Source organism: Adiantum capillus-veneris, chromosome 10 (assembly GCF_014529385.1).
Source record: "Adiantum capillus-veneris isolate H3 chromosome 10, ASM1452938v2, whole genome shotgun sequence".
Lineage (NCBI taxonomy): Eukaryota > Viridiplantae > Streptophyta > Polypodiopsida > Polypodiales > Pteridaceae > Adiantum > Adiantum capillus-veneris.
The window spans coordinates 139,149,046-139,163,641 of record NC_140940.1 but is presented as its reverse complement, the minus strand read 5'-3'; the positions used below and the strand labels follow the sequence as shown (position 1 = coordinate 139,163,641).

The 14,596-nt window shown below is 47.5% G+C and overlaps 1 protein-coding gene across 14 annotated transcripts in view; it reads left to right on the top strand.

Annotated features, from left to right (window-relative positions):
• The window catches only part of LOC147449734 (uncharacterized), a 172,457-nt gene that overhangs the window by 114,711 nt on the left and 43,150 nt on the right, over positions 1–14,596 (top strand). The gene's annotated exons all lie outside the window — the stretch shown is intronic.

The window sequence follows — 14,596 nt, the reverse complement described above, 5'->3', positions numbered from 1 at the left end:
ACCAAAATATGGCACAAATTGATGCTCAAAACAACTGAAAATCAGCCCACATATGCCATTGCAAGGCGAAGAATACCATCTGCCGCGGAAAGCGCACATCATGTGCATCCACATGGCAATATAAACGAGCATCAAGCATGTACCAGATGTGTATCAAAGAGTATCCAAATTAGCTGAAAATTCAGCTTAGAATCGTGCTAAAAATGCTTGCAAATCTCTCTGCAAACCCATGCACCACTCACTTGAAATCTGCTCAATCGCACAAGTCAATGCACATAACTTGTGATGAATCCACTCTCAAATCCTGAGAGTCCACAAGAATGTATACATCCACAAAGTGTTCTCAACATATGCGCATAAATGTGTTGAAAATCTCAACCCACACTCTCTTCACTGAGAGAAAAACATCAATGCGTAAATCAAGAGAATGACAAAGCTCAATCCGAGCTTTTCGAATGTAGCAAATCACCACAATAGGCATACATAATCTTCAACTTTCCGAATACCTTGCAGCCTATCAGTCCATATCTTCCAAACTGCTCAGAATTTGCAGAAACTTCTCTCTGCAAAGTTGTAGACCACGCGGAAACGGTTGCGAGTCTCCATTATGGACGTGAAATGTGCTGTTTTTACAGGTCGAAACAGATCTGTAAAAATCTGCACCTGTGTACCCTAGACATGCAGGCAGTCTGAGTGACGTATCTCAAAATTGGTGAAGATTTTGAGAAAACTTTCTTCTACAAAGTTGTAGAGGGCAAAAAACCGGTCAGGAATCGTGGGAATCAGTTTGAATGAAGACGTTTTGGTAGGCCAAAACAGACCTGCAAAAACAGGCTACAATTTTTGCTGCTTCTCTGCCTGCTTTCCCGCTGAGCTTCAATGGTGCTCCCAATCCCTGAGCTCTGATACCAGTTGAAGTGTGTGAGCGGGAGCGTGTGTGAGTGTGTGCAACGATGGAGAAGAGAGGAGAAGAGGAGACCTTGTGTTTGCAGGGGCTAAAACTCACTCTCTACATGTGAGCCCCCTTATTCTATTTTGTACATAATGAATAACTATAGTGGGCGGGCACCTGACCTAACCGGCCACATGGGGCTTCACCCCAACACCAAATTTTCCACATGACAAACATTGATGGAAATCGCGCCATAGAGAGCAACGAGCTCTTACTGAATGAGGAGCATAGACACCAACCAATCATAGCAAGTGCTCTTCGTAATGAATTTTGACAACAAGGTATCTACCAAGAATATCTCTATGAACTAAAGAAGGTTGAAAGCTATCCTTCACAACCATCATAACGCCGGATTTAGAGGTTCGTGAAGAAAACATGAAAGAATCTATGCACGAAACTAGTGCCAGCTCTAACATGTAGTTTGTGTTCTACTCCGCAAAGAACATCCCATTTATTGGAGAACATGGATTTCCATAAAGCATTTCGCTTTTTCAGTGAACAAATCCCTCTTACATTCCAGTGAAGATTCGCTTTTCCAGTGAACAAATCCCTCTTACATTCCAGTGAACAATCTTCATGTGAAACAAAGAGATATCATCAAAGAAGGGGCAGATCAATGCATGTTAGTTGGCCCCTCTTTAGCGTCCAAAGCTGCAGAAAATCACCCATATAATCTCCCAGAACTGCAAAAGCATTTTGTAATTTCATAGAAGAAAGCGCGCTATTTATAGAAGAGGTATTCTAAGAAAAACTTTGCTTTTCTCCTATCCCAAGGAGTAATAGCGCGACCCCTTCTATCCTATCAAAATCCAGACGACTAAGAGATGACCCATCATTTCGAGATCTATTCCGCAAATTATATCATGCTGTGCGTTTTTCCAAAACCACTACTTTCCCTCCTCTATAAAAGGCAATTTTTCCCTTCTCCCTTGCTGCCTTGATCTCTGGCATCAACTCTTGCATATGTGCTATTTGTGCTAAAGTAAGGTCATCCCCCATAAATATTCCAGTTTTCTTAAGTGCCGGTCTCTTCTTCAGGAATTCCTTCCTTGTTTCCAAAGTCGGGAAACGCAAAATAAGTGCTTTCTCTTTGACGTTTCCCTTCTCATCCACTCCTTTCTTTCCTACTCACCAAGCACTTGTGTGCATAGGTTCCGGGATGCCCATGCGCTGCAAGAGTTCCTTCACTTCATCTTCTACATTTTCGGTGTCTTTGATACAAGTAATACGCACATGGAGGGCTCTAGTCCTCCTCTTCTGTTCCTCCTCAATGGTCATATTGATGATGGTAGAAGTCTGTGCGGCTTCTGGCATCCGGGCCTTCCCTTTCTTTGCACCTTCAATCCATTTTTCTGCTTCGTCAACTTTCTCCTGTGTTTTAAAAAGGCGCTCCGCCCATGAGGAAGCCTCTTTCGAGTTTTGTTCTTCCCCTTCGCGCAGAGTTTTCACCTGCTCCTTAATATCTTCGAGCTCCTTTAACATCGAGGGCTGATTTTCCCCTTCCGTTTTGGGCATAATTTTGCAAGCTGCAAGTTCCCCTTTAAGCTCTTCAATCACTCCATCTTTTTCCTTCATGCACTTTTCCACATTGGTTTTCCAAGATTCAAAGCTTGCAATTGCCTCATCCAACTTTTTCTGCATAATACATTCCATTACATTCACTTCTGCCCGCATTAGAGCCTGCATCTCCCCTTTCACAGATAGATACATCTCATCATGCCTATCAAGCATAGCTTTATCTAATTCTTTCCTCATATCTGCATACATAGAATTCTTGTAGCTATCTGCATTTGCGTACATCTCTTTCCTGATGTCATCTCTCATAAAGCTGAGCTTAGATTTAATCATTACTTAAACCCTCTCCATCATTAAGTCATCTTGGACTCTAACGGTTTTCCCTGCCCTCAGTGAGCTTGGCGAGAGTATACTATCTCTGCTCCTCCGCTTGAAAGTCGCTTTCATTTTTTGTGGGGTGGTGAAGCCACTTGCATCACCATCCTCGGCTGGTTGGTCCCTCTGAGAGAGAAGGACAAAGACTCACCAGCAGAGGTCTCGCCTCTGCCCTGGTTGGCCTCGCCTTCGTCACCAAAGTCCTCGCCCTAGCCCTGGCAGGCTGGTCTCGTCTGTCACCCTTGGCTCTTCTCGCCCTCGCCCTCGCCCTCGCCCTTGGTAGGCAGCTCGCTCTCGCCCTTGGGAGGCAGCTCGCCCTCGTCCTTTAGAGGTCAGGACCCTCGCCCTCGCCCTCGCCCTTGCCCTTTGGTAGGCTCCTCGTCCTCGACCCAAGAGCTCGACCTCTTGACACAGGACCAGCAGCTTGCCCAGGCTTAGCAGCTCGCCCTTGACCAGGTCCAGCAGCTCGCCCCTCGTCTTTCGACCAGCAGCTCGCCCCTCGCCCAGTCGAGCTCGTCTCTCGTCCAAGATCAGCAGTTCGCCCTCGCCCAAGACTCTCGTCCAGCAGAGAGAGAGCTCGCCTCTCGTCCCTCGTCCAGCAGGTTGGCAGCGCAACAGCTCGCCCTCGCCTCAGCCAGTTTGCCCTTGCCAAGAACCTGCTCGTCCTCGCCTCAGATTCCTGCTCGCCAAGAACCTGCTGCGAATCTGTTTTAGGGTTTTCGCCACCATTTGAGGGCTGTTTAAGGGTTTCATCACCTGCTGTAGGCCTGCTTTAGGGTTTCGTCACTGTGTACAGAGTGGAATTCAGGTTTAACTTTTTTGTACAGCGCTGTTCAGAAGTTCGCCTGCTGTATTTTAGGGTTTCGTCATCTTATACAGGGCTGTTTTTAAGCTTCTGCTGCAGTATTCAGTGCAATTTTTAGGGTGTTGGCAATGTTTTCTCTGTACAGCCTCTGTAGGGTTTTTGACAGTGCACTTTTTTCAGTTTCAGTAAAGGTCCGCCTATGTCTTTTTTGGATACCTCCTTCATGGAGGACTCGGTGGCAGCCTTGGGCCCTGACCTAGATGTTGAGGAATCGGATGATAGGGATGAAGGAATGCTTTAAAAACCCAGGTGTGCTGCTTCTGAGGTGCCTCAAGAAGAGATGGCTGACCCTGAGACGGGATGCTCTAATGATCAGGTTGATGTTTGTAAAGATCAACGTGTGGATCGGGAGCATCTACTGCAATTTGCAAACACTGTCATGTATCAATACAGGAAGCAGCATGAAGCTCATGCAATGGATGTCAAACAAGGGGACATTATTGACGTCCCCGTAGACACAGTCTACTATACAGGTTCTGCCTACTTTTCATGAGAAAGGTGCTATCTTCTTTTTTATAGGTAGAGTGCCACAAATGGGTTTGATACGTCAGTGGTTAAATGGGTTGTTGCAATTTGACTCTGTTGATGAAATCTTTGATGGACCAAAAGGTTTCTTCGAGGTCCTGTTCAATACCACAAATACGCGTCAAGCTTTGTCAGTAAAATGCCTTTGTTTTTTGAAGGGCAGTTAGTTCATGTTGTTCCATGGCAGCCTGTTACGGAGATCCTGAAACAGGAATGTCCCATTTGGGTGGAAGTTGTGGATTGCCCGACTATGTTTTGGCCTTTGTTACATGCAGCTATGCAATCCCTTGGCAAAGTGTTGGTCCCGCCCCCGTTCTGCCAACAGCAACAGATTATGCATGTTATGGGATACTTCCCATCCTCGTCCCTCATGGTTGAGGCTCAAACGAGAAGGTATGAGGCCCATGCTTTTCGGTTGAGGTGGCGAGCTTTTGCAGGCCATTGTTTGCAATGCGGTGAATTGGGCCACTTTATGGCTGAGTGTAAGGAGAATAACAACGAGCTGGTTAGGGTGGACACTGAACCTCGAACGGATATTCAAGGGGATAGGCTGCATACTTCAAATACTACTTCCGATAAAGGTCAAGGCCTCTATCCCAATGAAGTCCTTTGGTACACAGTAAAGAATCTCAGGTTCAATATGTAAAAGGGAAGGACAAAGTAGATGAGGATGTAGCTTGGGCCACGGTGGTCGGACGTAGAGGTAACCAATTGGAGCATTCGACAAGGCAGGATACTCGGGAAAATATTCACCTTTTTCCTGTCACTTATGATCGCCGAGGAACGAATTCACGTGATGGTCATGCAATGCCTCATGAACGCTTACCCTCTGTTCGGTTATTTATGGGAGACAGCTTGTCGGCCAGACGCTAGATCCCAGCATGGGAGTCGAGGTTCAGGAGGGGTAGCAGTCTTATTCAAGGAGGAGTTGCAGCTGCTATTACAGATTGTCCGAAGAGATGACCAGGCAAGATACATGTGGGTGAGACTGAGAGCTGAGACAGGCAGATTCTTATACATTGCTATATGTTACTTTCCCCCTAGCACATCAGTCTATACTTCACCTAGAGGGCAATCCCCTTTCTCTATACTTGATGATGACATATGGGAGTTCTCTAGAGATGGAGATATCATTCTCTTGGGAGACTTTAATGCCAGGATGGCCAACTCCCAAACGGTATTTTATGATACCTCGGAGAAGATGCTTAGAGAGATGGATATATCGGAGATGGGGCTTGACAGACACTCACAGGATAGAGAGCACACAGAGTATGGGAGATATCTCATAGAGATGGCGACTATGCATGGTTTGGCCATACTTAATGGTCTAGAGATTTTTCCTTCGTCTTGGGGATTCACATGCTTTCCACAGAGACATGGGGCCAGTACAGTAGACTATGTCATGACTTCACCGAGCTTCATCTCTAATATTCAGGATTTCAGTGTGAGCCCTAGGCCTGATGGAGTAGCAGTGGACCATGCTCTCCTGACTTTTTCAGTCTCTTTCCAGTATAGTGTCTCTCAGACACCACGGAGGATTACACACACACGGTATACTTTTACACCAGAGACGGATTCAGTTTATGTGGAAGAGATTTACAGACGGATGTGGGCAGGCAAGGCTGTATATACAGTGGAGGAGATCACCACTTTATTGACGGAGATCTTGCATGGGGTAGCAGCAGAGGCATACCCACACACTCAACCAGATCTGAGAAGACGTTCTAGGAACATGCCTCAGAATAGTTGGTATGATGAGGAATGCAGAGAGATGAGAGTTCAGATTCAAAGCGAGCTTATACTTAGAGTCATTACATATAGACAGTCTCGAATTGCTCTTCGGTGTTTAGTGCGACGGAAGAAGCGGGCCTTTTTAGCCCAGATGGAACGTGATTTGTATCAGCTCTTTTTGAGTCTAGATTCAGGTGAGGCCTGGCGTCTCTTCCGTGAGCACTCACCTCCTCCAATGATTACCTCTCCCGAGACTTGGGGTCAGTATGCAGCATTATTATATACAGTACCCGGGCAACCACCATTACCAGACCCTCTAGAGCCATGTCCGGCCACTAGTACCTTCTTTACCACTGAGATGGTGAAAAACGCCATTGACAGGATGAGGACTAGGAGAGCATATGATCATGATGGTTTGGTGGCAGAGCACTTGATACATGCTAGAGATTTACTGTCAGAGGTTCTTGCACGGTTGTTTAACCGTGTCATGTGTGAGGGACTACCCGAGTCCTAGAGATTATCTACTATTGTACCTCTCTTCAAGGTAGGGGACCCCACAGTGCCAGGGAACTACCGTACTATTATGATAGGGCACACATTGGCACGGTTGTATGCATCCATTCTTGAACAACAACTGAGTAAATGGGCAGAAAATGAGGGCATACGAGCAGCAGGACAGGCTGGATTCAAGAGGGGTTTCTCCATTTTGGACCATATTCTTACACTCAGAGCCATTATCGTGGAGGGTAGGGCGGCTCATGGGAGACGGATGTATAGCTGCTTTGTGGACTTCCGCAAAGCATTTGACATAGTGCCAAGCACCAGATTGATGCACAGGCTACTGAAGTTGGGAGTACCCACAGAGATCATATGGGGGATCATGGCTTTATACGGCTCAGTCTGGCCAGGTACGCACTCCTGAGGGGATTTCTGACATTGTTCATTCCACTATTGGAGTGAAACAGGGGTGTCCTTTGTCCCCTACACTTTTTGGTATGTATGTAGATGAGGTCTCTGACTACATTGACAGAGAGGGTGACAGAGGCGCTCAGCTAGCAGGGACATGGATCCCTTTATTATTATATGCTGATGATATTGTGTTGATATCAGAGTCGCCAGAGGGCATGCAGAGACATTTGGATGCATTGCACAACTTTGCGGAGGATAGTGGACTGTCTGTGAACCTTGGTAAAACCAAGGTTATGGTGTTTAACACCACACCACAGTGGGTCAAGAGATCGGCACCTGCATTCGTATATGGTCAAGACACTGTGGAGTACAGAGATGAATATACATATCTGGGGGTGGTATTCACGGGACCGAGGTTTACTCTGAGGAGAGCAGCAGAGACTAGACTGTCAAGAGCCTATGTGGCATTGGGAGGGCTAGAGAGGATGTGTTCGCAGGTTCAGTTTTAAGAACCACGAACAAAGTTATGGCTCTTTGATACATTGGTTGCTTCAGCTATGCTTTATGGGGTCCAAGTGTGGGGACCATCTGTGAATCATGACAGTTGGAGGAACATGGAGAGACCCTTGGTATTTATGATATCCCGGATGATTAGAGCCAAGGCCTCCGTACCACATGCGATTATTCGAGCGGAGGTAGCCGCCCCTCCTATAGAGATTGAGGCTCTTACCAGATCAGTGTCCTTTATGCACAGTCTATGGGATACACATAGAGGCAGATATACCAGATTGGCTCTTGAGTCCTCTAGACAGTTAGCGATGCAGGGAGATGCATCATATTCGTATGCGCAAATGACCTCATGGTTTCAGAGGCATGGTCTCAGCATGGATAGATTGCCTCCCTTTCAGTATTCCCTGGATGCACCCTCCCTACCAGTCACACGGACGGAGATCACTAGACTCATTCGGTAGGATCTTATACAGTTGGACACTAGGACATGGGTAGAGCCGATACAAGAGTTGGGCACCAAGATGGCTTTCTACAAAGAGCACCTTCTCCAACTTTCGGGAGATGGGTTTGTGGCTCGTCCCAGCTACATGGACACTCATTTGTCTCATGGTCTGCGATGTGCTATTGGTCAGATTCGCACATCCTCACACCAGCTGGAGACTGAGACAGGTAGATTCAGAGGGATATCGCCGGAGTCTAGGATATGTCAACTATGCGGTAGAGAGCCAGAGACAGAGCTACACTACATATGCCATTGCACTGTGTATTATGAGATACGAGGGCGCTTCCATTGCTTATTCAGGGAGGGTTTTGGACCCCTAGATAGAGTCATGAGGTATCAGGATCAGAGATGCCTTGGCCTATATCTACTTGAGCTACACCGACATAGAGATAGTGTGTTGAGGAGACATGGAATACGACAGTCGCAGAGACAGATCACAGACTTCTTTGGATCGAGGGAGCCAAGAGACCAACCACCAGCACAGGGTTGTACTCGCATTCATACGAGAGGCACCCTCATTGACAGGGCGACTGAGCTCGGGAGATCGAGACGACCACGACCGAGACACAGGAGCACACTACATCGACGGAGACTCCAGCAGAGGATCAGAGGCATTCTAGCACGACACCCAGATTGTCATTGAGGGCCTATTCTACATTTTCACATTTCACATTTCACACTTCATTTTCAGTTTTCATTTTTACTTTTAGTACTTTTTGTACTTGTACTTGAGACATTGTATTAGATTCACCACTTTGTATCTGATGGTCTCATAGGTCATTTTGGCCTTTTGAAGACGTTAATATATCATTTCATTTCTCTCTCGCAGCATTGGGTAGATTGGAGAGGATGTGTTCACAGGTTCAATTTCAGGAGCCTCGGACGAAGCTCTGGCTCTTTGACACTTTGGTGGCTTTTGCATTGCTCTATGGAGCTGAGATTTGGGGACCTTCGTTGGATCACCATGGGAGGCAGGGTCGCACTGATGGATGGGGGAACATGGAGAAACCTCTCGTCTCTATGATCTCGCGGCTCATTAGAGCCAAGGCATCAGAACCACGGGCCATTATCTGAGCAGAGCTAGCGGCCCCCCGACTAGTGGTTGAGGCGCTCACCAGATCAGTCTTCTTCATACATCGCACATGGGAAATTCCTAGAGACAGATATTCTCGCATTGCACTTGAGTCCTCTCGACAGTTAGCCATGCAAGGAGATACAACATGCTGGTATGGGGAGATGGCATCATGGTTCCAGGCGCATGGGTTCAGCATAGACAGGTTGCCACCCTTCCAGTACTCATTGGATGCACCATCTCTCACTCTTACACAATCCGAGATCACCAGGCTCATCCGCCAAGACTTGACCAGCTAGACACCAGGAGGACTTGGATACAGCCAACATAGGAACTGGGCACGAAGATGGCTTTCTATAGAGACCATCTTCTCCAGCTTACGGAGGATGGTTTTGTGACGAGACCTAGATACCTAGACACCCACTTGTCTCATGGGATACGATGTGCTGTTGGCCAGTTACGCACATCTTCTCACCAACTGCGGATTGAGACTGGGAGATACAGCGGAGTACCAGCAGAGGTTAGGACATGCCCCTTGTGTGACATGGAGCCTGAGAGAGAGTTGCACTACACATGCCATTGCCCCGTCTACTACGAGATATGAGGCCGCTTCCATTGCTTGTTAAGAGAGGGTTTTGGACCACTCTCAAGAGTCATGGGATACGAGGATCAGAGATGCCTGGGTTTATTCTTGCTCGAGCTGCGCAGACACAAAGATAGCCTGATGAGTGGTGAGGCTAGCCAGTCTCAAAGACGGATCACAAACTTCTTCAGAGCAGACACGGGACAGCCACATGAGCCACTCCCACGGCAGAGCTCCCTCTCGTCTCACACCAGAGGCACACTGATCGACCGAGCGATTGAGCTGGGGAAATCTAGGCGCCCACGATTGCGGAGGACTACACAACATCGACGGAGGCTACATCAGAAGATTCGGAGCACTTTGGCCAGGCATGCACTACGCCCGGTCAGACTACTAACCATGGAGGAGATTAATGAGATCCGCCAACGATCGATGCTAGATCTCCTGTGATTTAGCTATCCCAGCAAGCCGCTCATTTTGCTTAATTCACATCGACCAGTCTAGGATCCCATAGTATATATCTTTGTTCTGTTATGTTGTTATTTTGTTACTCTGACTTTGTATTAGATCCACCACATTGTAACTTTCTGGTCTCATAGGTCACTTTGGCCTTTTGAAGATGTTAAGATAACATTTCATTTCATATCATTTCATTTCTCTCTCTCTCTCTCTAGACGACCCCGATGGAGAAGAGGAGCTACACAGTTTCGAAGGAGGGTACAACAAAGGATTCGAGCCATACTTTTTCGTCGTCGAGAGTGCAGATGAAGATGGATCTCTATGAAGATGGATCTCTACTTCCCTCCCATATTGTCTACACATTGTACTGCTTAGTTCACACATTTGACGCCTTTCACCTTTCATACCTATCAGCTTAGTTTAGGATTCCGCAGTAAATTATATTTCGTTATCCTAGTTTAATTTATTTTGTTAATCTGACTTTGTATTAGATACACCGCATTGTAACTTTCTGGTCTCATAGGTCACTTTGGCCTTTTGAAGACGTTAATATAACATTTCATTTCATTTCTCTCTCTCTCTCTCTCTCTCTCTCTCTCTCTCTCTCTCTCTCTCTCTCACCAACCTGTATCAGCTCTCACATTGTGTTGTATTAGCCCTCATTCACTACTTTCACCCCCCTACTCATATCCTACATAGTTCCACTAGCTGCTTAGTTCACATCTAGCAGTATAGGATCCTCTAGTACCCCTTTTTTTAGTACCTTTTTTATTTTTGGTACTCAGACATTGTATCAGATTCGCCGCGCTGTAACTTTTGGTTTCATAGGTGATTTTTGCCTTTGGAAGACGTTAATATAACATTTCATTTCATTTAATTTCTCTCTCTCTCTCTCTCTCTCTCTCTCTCTCTCTCTCTCTCTCTCTCTGTGTAGCAGGCTACAGTGTCACTTTCACAGGACACAGTTAGTACAATTGGTCTGGTTCACACTGGACGGACCCTCTGAGCTGGGGGTGACACGTGGTAGGTACCGACTGTGGTCTAGTGGACCTCGTGGCCAGGTCACCACATGGCTGACATTTATGAGCCGTTGGTGGCTCCTTATGGTGGTACATAGGAGTAGTAGTGGTGGGTAATCGGGAGCATCTTGTTCACCTTTGGTCCAGCATCGTTGTCGAGAGCAGAGAGTCTTACACAGAGCACTGTTTCACCATCCCTACACATCTGAGCCTCGACACCCCCATTTGTACCTGTGAGATCCTGGGCTGGAGCTGAGTGTGCTGCCATGCCAGAGTCTGTACATGGTTCTTTGAGCTAGTCGAGTCCACATGTTCTGGTCCACTGTTGTGTTTCTGTTGTTATCCATTATTTCTGTGTTTCATTCTGTTTGAGAGAGTTTCCATTTGTTTGAGTGAGATTGTCACGCACACTGCACTGAGAGGCATCCACACTATAGAGAGCACGACACATTATCCGTGCTACAGGTGCTCTCATTTTGGCGATCACGGTGGGACCTCAACGGAAGTCTCACTCTGTTGAGTAGCTGGTTTCTTCGCTTCGCCTGTGAAGCCTGTTGGACTGGTCCAGTTTCACCCTTGACAGCTTAATCTAGTTGGTATGGTCCAGTTTCACCCTTGACAGCTTAATCTAGCTGGTCTAGTCTCTCGCTTTGTTGGTGTGGTCCTCTCTCGCCCTGGTCCACCTAGTGCTCGTCCTGGTCTAGTCCTTCTCGTCCCTGGTCTAGTCCTTCCTCGTCCTGGTCCAGGCCCGGTGGTCTAGTCACTCGCCCTGGTCTAGTAGAGTCTAGACCAATGTTCAGCCAAGTGAAGTTTGTCTTGCCCAAGTGAAGGTCTTCTTGCCCAAAGCTTGGTGGGGTTGGCGGTTACTGCATGACACATACAAGGAGGTCTTTGGAGCGTCAAAGTGCACTACTGAGTCCTCTGAAGTACTACCACAGACGGCGTCAACCCTTGGTGCCCAGTAGAAGCATATTAACCCCATCACCCATACCTACACATACAGCTCCCTCCATTCCTTCAACTGGTTCTACATCCTCTAGGTCACCTTCTCCGGTAAGGCTCTCCCCCATTTTGTTACAGCAAGCTAGTGAGCAACAGGCTCAGGAGCAAGAGGCCATGGAGGAGCCACAAGTGTTCTGGCCAAGGTGAACATCAAGTTCCCTACCTTCAAGGGTCTCTCCACAGAGGATGCTGATGACCATGCTCGGAGGTTTGTTTCTCTTTGCAAAGGTCGTGACCTCAATAGAGAAGACGCCTACCTTGTGCTCTTTCCGTCCACCTTGGATGGTCTTGCAGATAAATGGTACAGTCAGTTTGCTAAAAACCACTTTGCTACTTGGACTATGTTAAGACATCAGTTCTGTGAAGCTTTCGACCAGGGGATTATCAAGAAAAGATTTTAGATGAGTTGGCCAACATGTTGGTCCAGCCCAAGGAGACATTTGCCGAGCTCATGACCAGAACAAAGTCCCTGGTCACCAAGCTGCCTCAGCAACCAGGAGAATTTATGGTGAAGAAGTGGGTAGAGAAGGCTCTGCCTAAGACTTGTCAACAAAAGTTCAGAGAAAGTCTCTGTCCTGAAGCCAGTCTGGAGGACTTTGTTGCTGCTGCTACTAGAATAGCGGGAGCTAGGAAGCTGTTCACTGACTCTCCTCATGTAGAGACTGCCCCTGTACTCGTGGACAGTCCATTAGACCCCTTGACTTCTTTACGCAGGGAACTGGAAGCCCTAAAGTTACAGCGGGCCCTTCAGAAAGAGAGATCCTTCTCTCTTAGACAGGAGAAGCCCCCACATCAAGAGGCTTATGATCAACTTAAAAGAGAGCTAGAAGAGCTCAGGTCTCAGCAGGAGACTAAGGCTATGGTATGGTGTAGCTCATGTCAATCTCCAGGGCATCCTTCTCAGGACTGCTCACTTCGAGCTTACTGCCATTTCTGCGAGAAGCCTGGCCATGATGACAAAGAGTGCTATTATCTGAAGGGAATGCGGCAACTACAACAGAGCCTCGCCCCCAACCTTCAACAAGGGTTGACACCTACATCCAACATGGTTTCACCCTATGGTCATCAACACCCTATGCCACCTCTGCTGACAACACCTCCTATGCAAGGTATGCACAACAACTTCGCATCTCCCAGTTTTTATCATGCTAATGCTCCCTCAACCCCTCAGAGCTTCTACACGTCACCCTCAAACTCCATGCAACAACCACCTTGTCCGCCGTTCCGTCCCTCCAATCGGCCCATTTTATGCTACAGATGTGGAGAGTATGGGCATTATCAGAGCAAATGCCCTCTGCAAGAAGGCTCTCCTTCGTGCCAACTTTGCCTTGAGGCTCAGGATCACTACACTAAGGATTGTCCAAAACAACGCGCCTCTACCTCTGCGAGCCCAAGTCAGAGCCAACCTGAATTCACCTTTCCCAAGATCAATTTGATAGCAGTTAGTACCAACCCCAAGCCACCACTTTCTGCCCATATGATTGCCTCTCAAGACAAGTTGCAGCTGGTAGAGGAGCCAGCTGGTGTCCTCACACGAGCTCAGAGGGCAGCCCTCGGCCTCAATCTTCCAGCAGGTACAGCCCTTTCAAGTTTCCTCCCCAATGCCTACACCTCCTCCAACAGCTGACATGCCATCCCCTAGTGCTAAGAAAGGATCTTTTAGTATGCTCTCTGATATTGATGGGGCTTTCTTAGAAGCAGTTGCTGACTTACAAAAGATCAAGGAAACTGAGAAGACACTGATCCCAAGAGAAAAACCTACAGCAGAGACTATATTGAAGAATACCTTTCAGCAAGTGTCATTGTATGACATGCTTCGACTTGATGCAAATTTTCGAAGTGACACCCTTACCATCATTCAATCTCTGTACCGTGGTGCAGGGTCTAGTGGCGGGCACCTCCCAGTGCAGCCCGCCGAATCCTACATGATATCCTATCCCAAAGCTTCACTTCCTGATTACAGGAGTCCGCGTCTAACCGTTTCTATTATGAGCCGCGAATTCTCAGGGGTCATAGTAGATGGTGGGTCGGGTATCAACCTGATGCTTGAATTCACTATGCTGGCATTGGGTCTCCAGCCCACTAGGCCTGCCCCATTCACAGTGACTTTGGCCGACCAGAGGACTGTCTACCCCTTGGGCATTGTAGAAAAGGTGCCTCTGCAGGTTCAAGATTTCACATTCAGCTTGGATTTTGTGGTGGTTCGCCTTCCCCAGGTAGAAGGCGGCTTCCCATTGCTCATTGGCAGACCATGGCTACGACACACGAAAGCACTACATGATTGGGGAAACGATGCAATGTGGATACGAACCCCTGGCTCCCCAATGCAACCGATTCTCCTTGAAGGCGGAATGGATCCGGTGGTGCATCATAGTTCACTGTCCATGGAGTCCAATCCCGAACTGGAACAACCTACTCCGCCGGATGGGTCAGATGAAGACCTGCTAGAGTGGTTGGAAGCTACCCAATCTATGCCTTGTTATGGGGTATCTGTTCACTCTTTGCCTGAGAATTCCCCACCTCCATCTTCCAAAGTTCTTACAGTAGCTGAGCCCAATGAGCCACCTCAGCCAATGG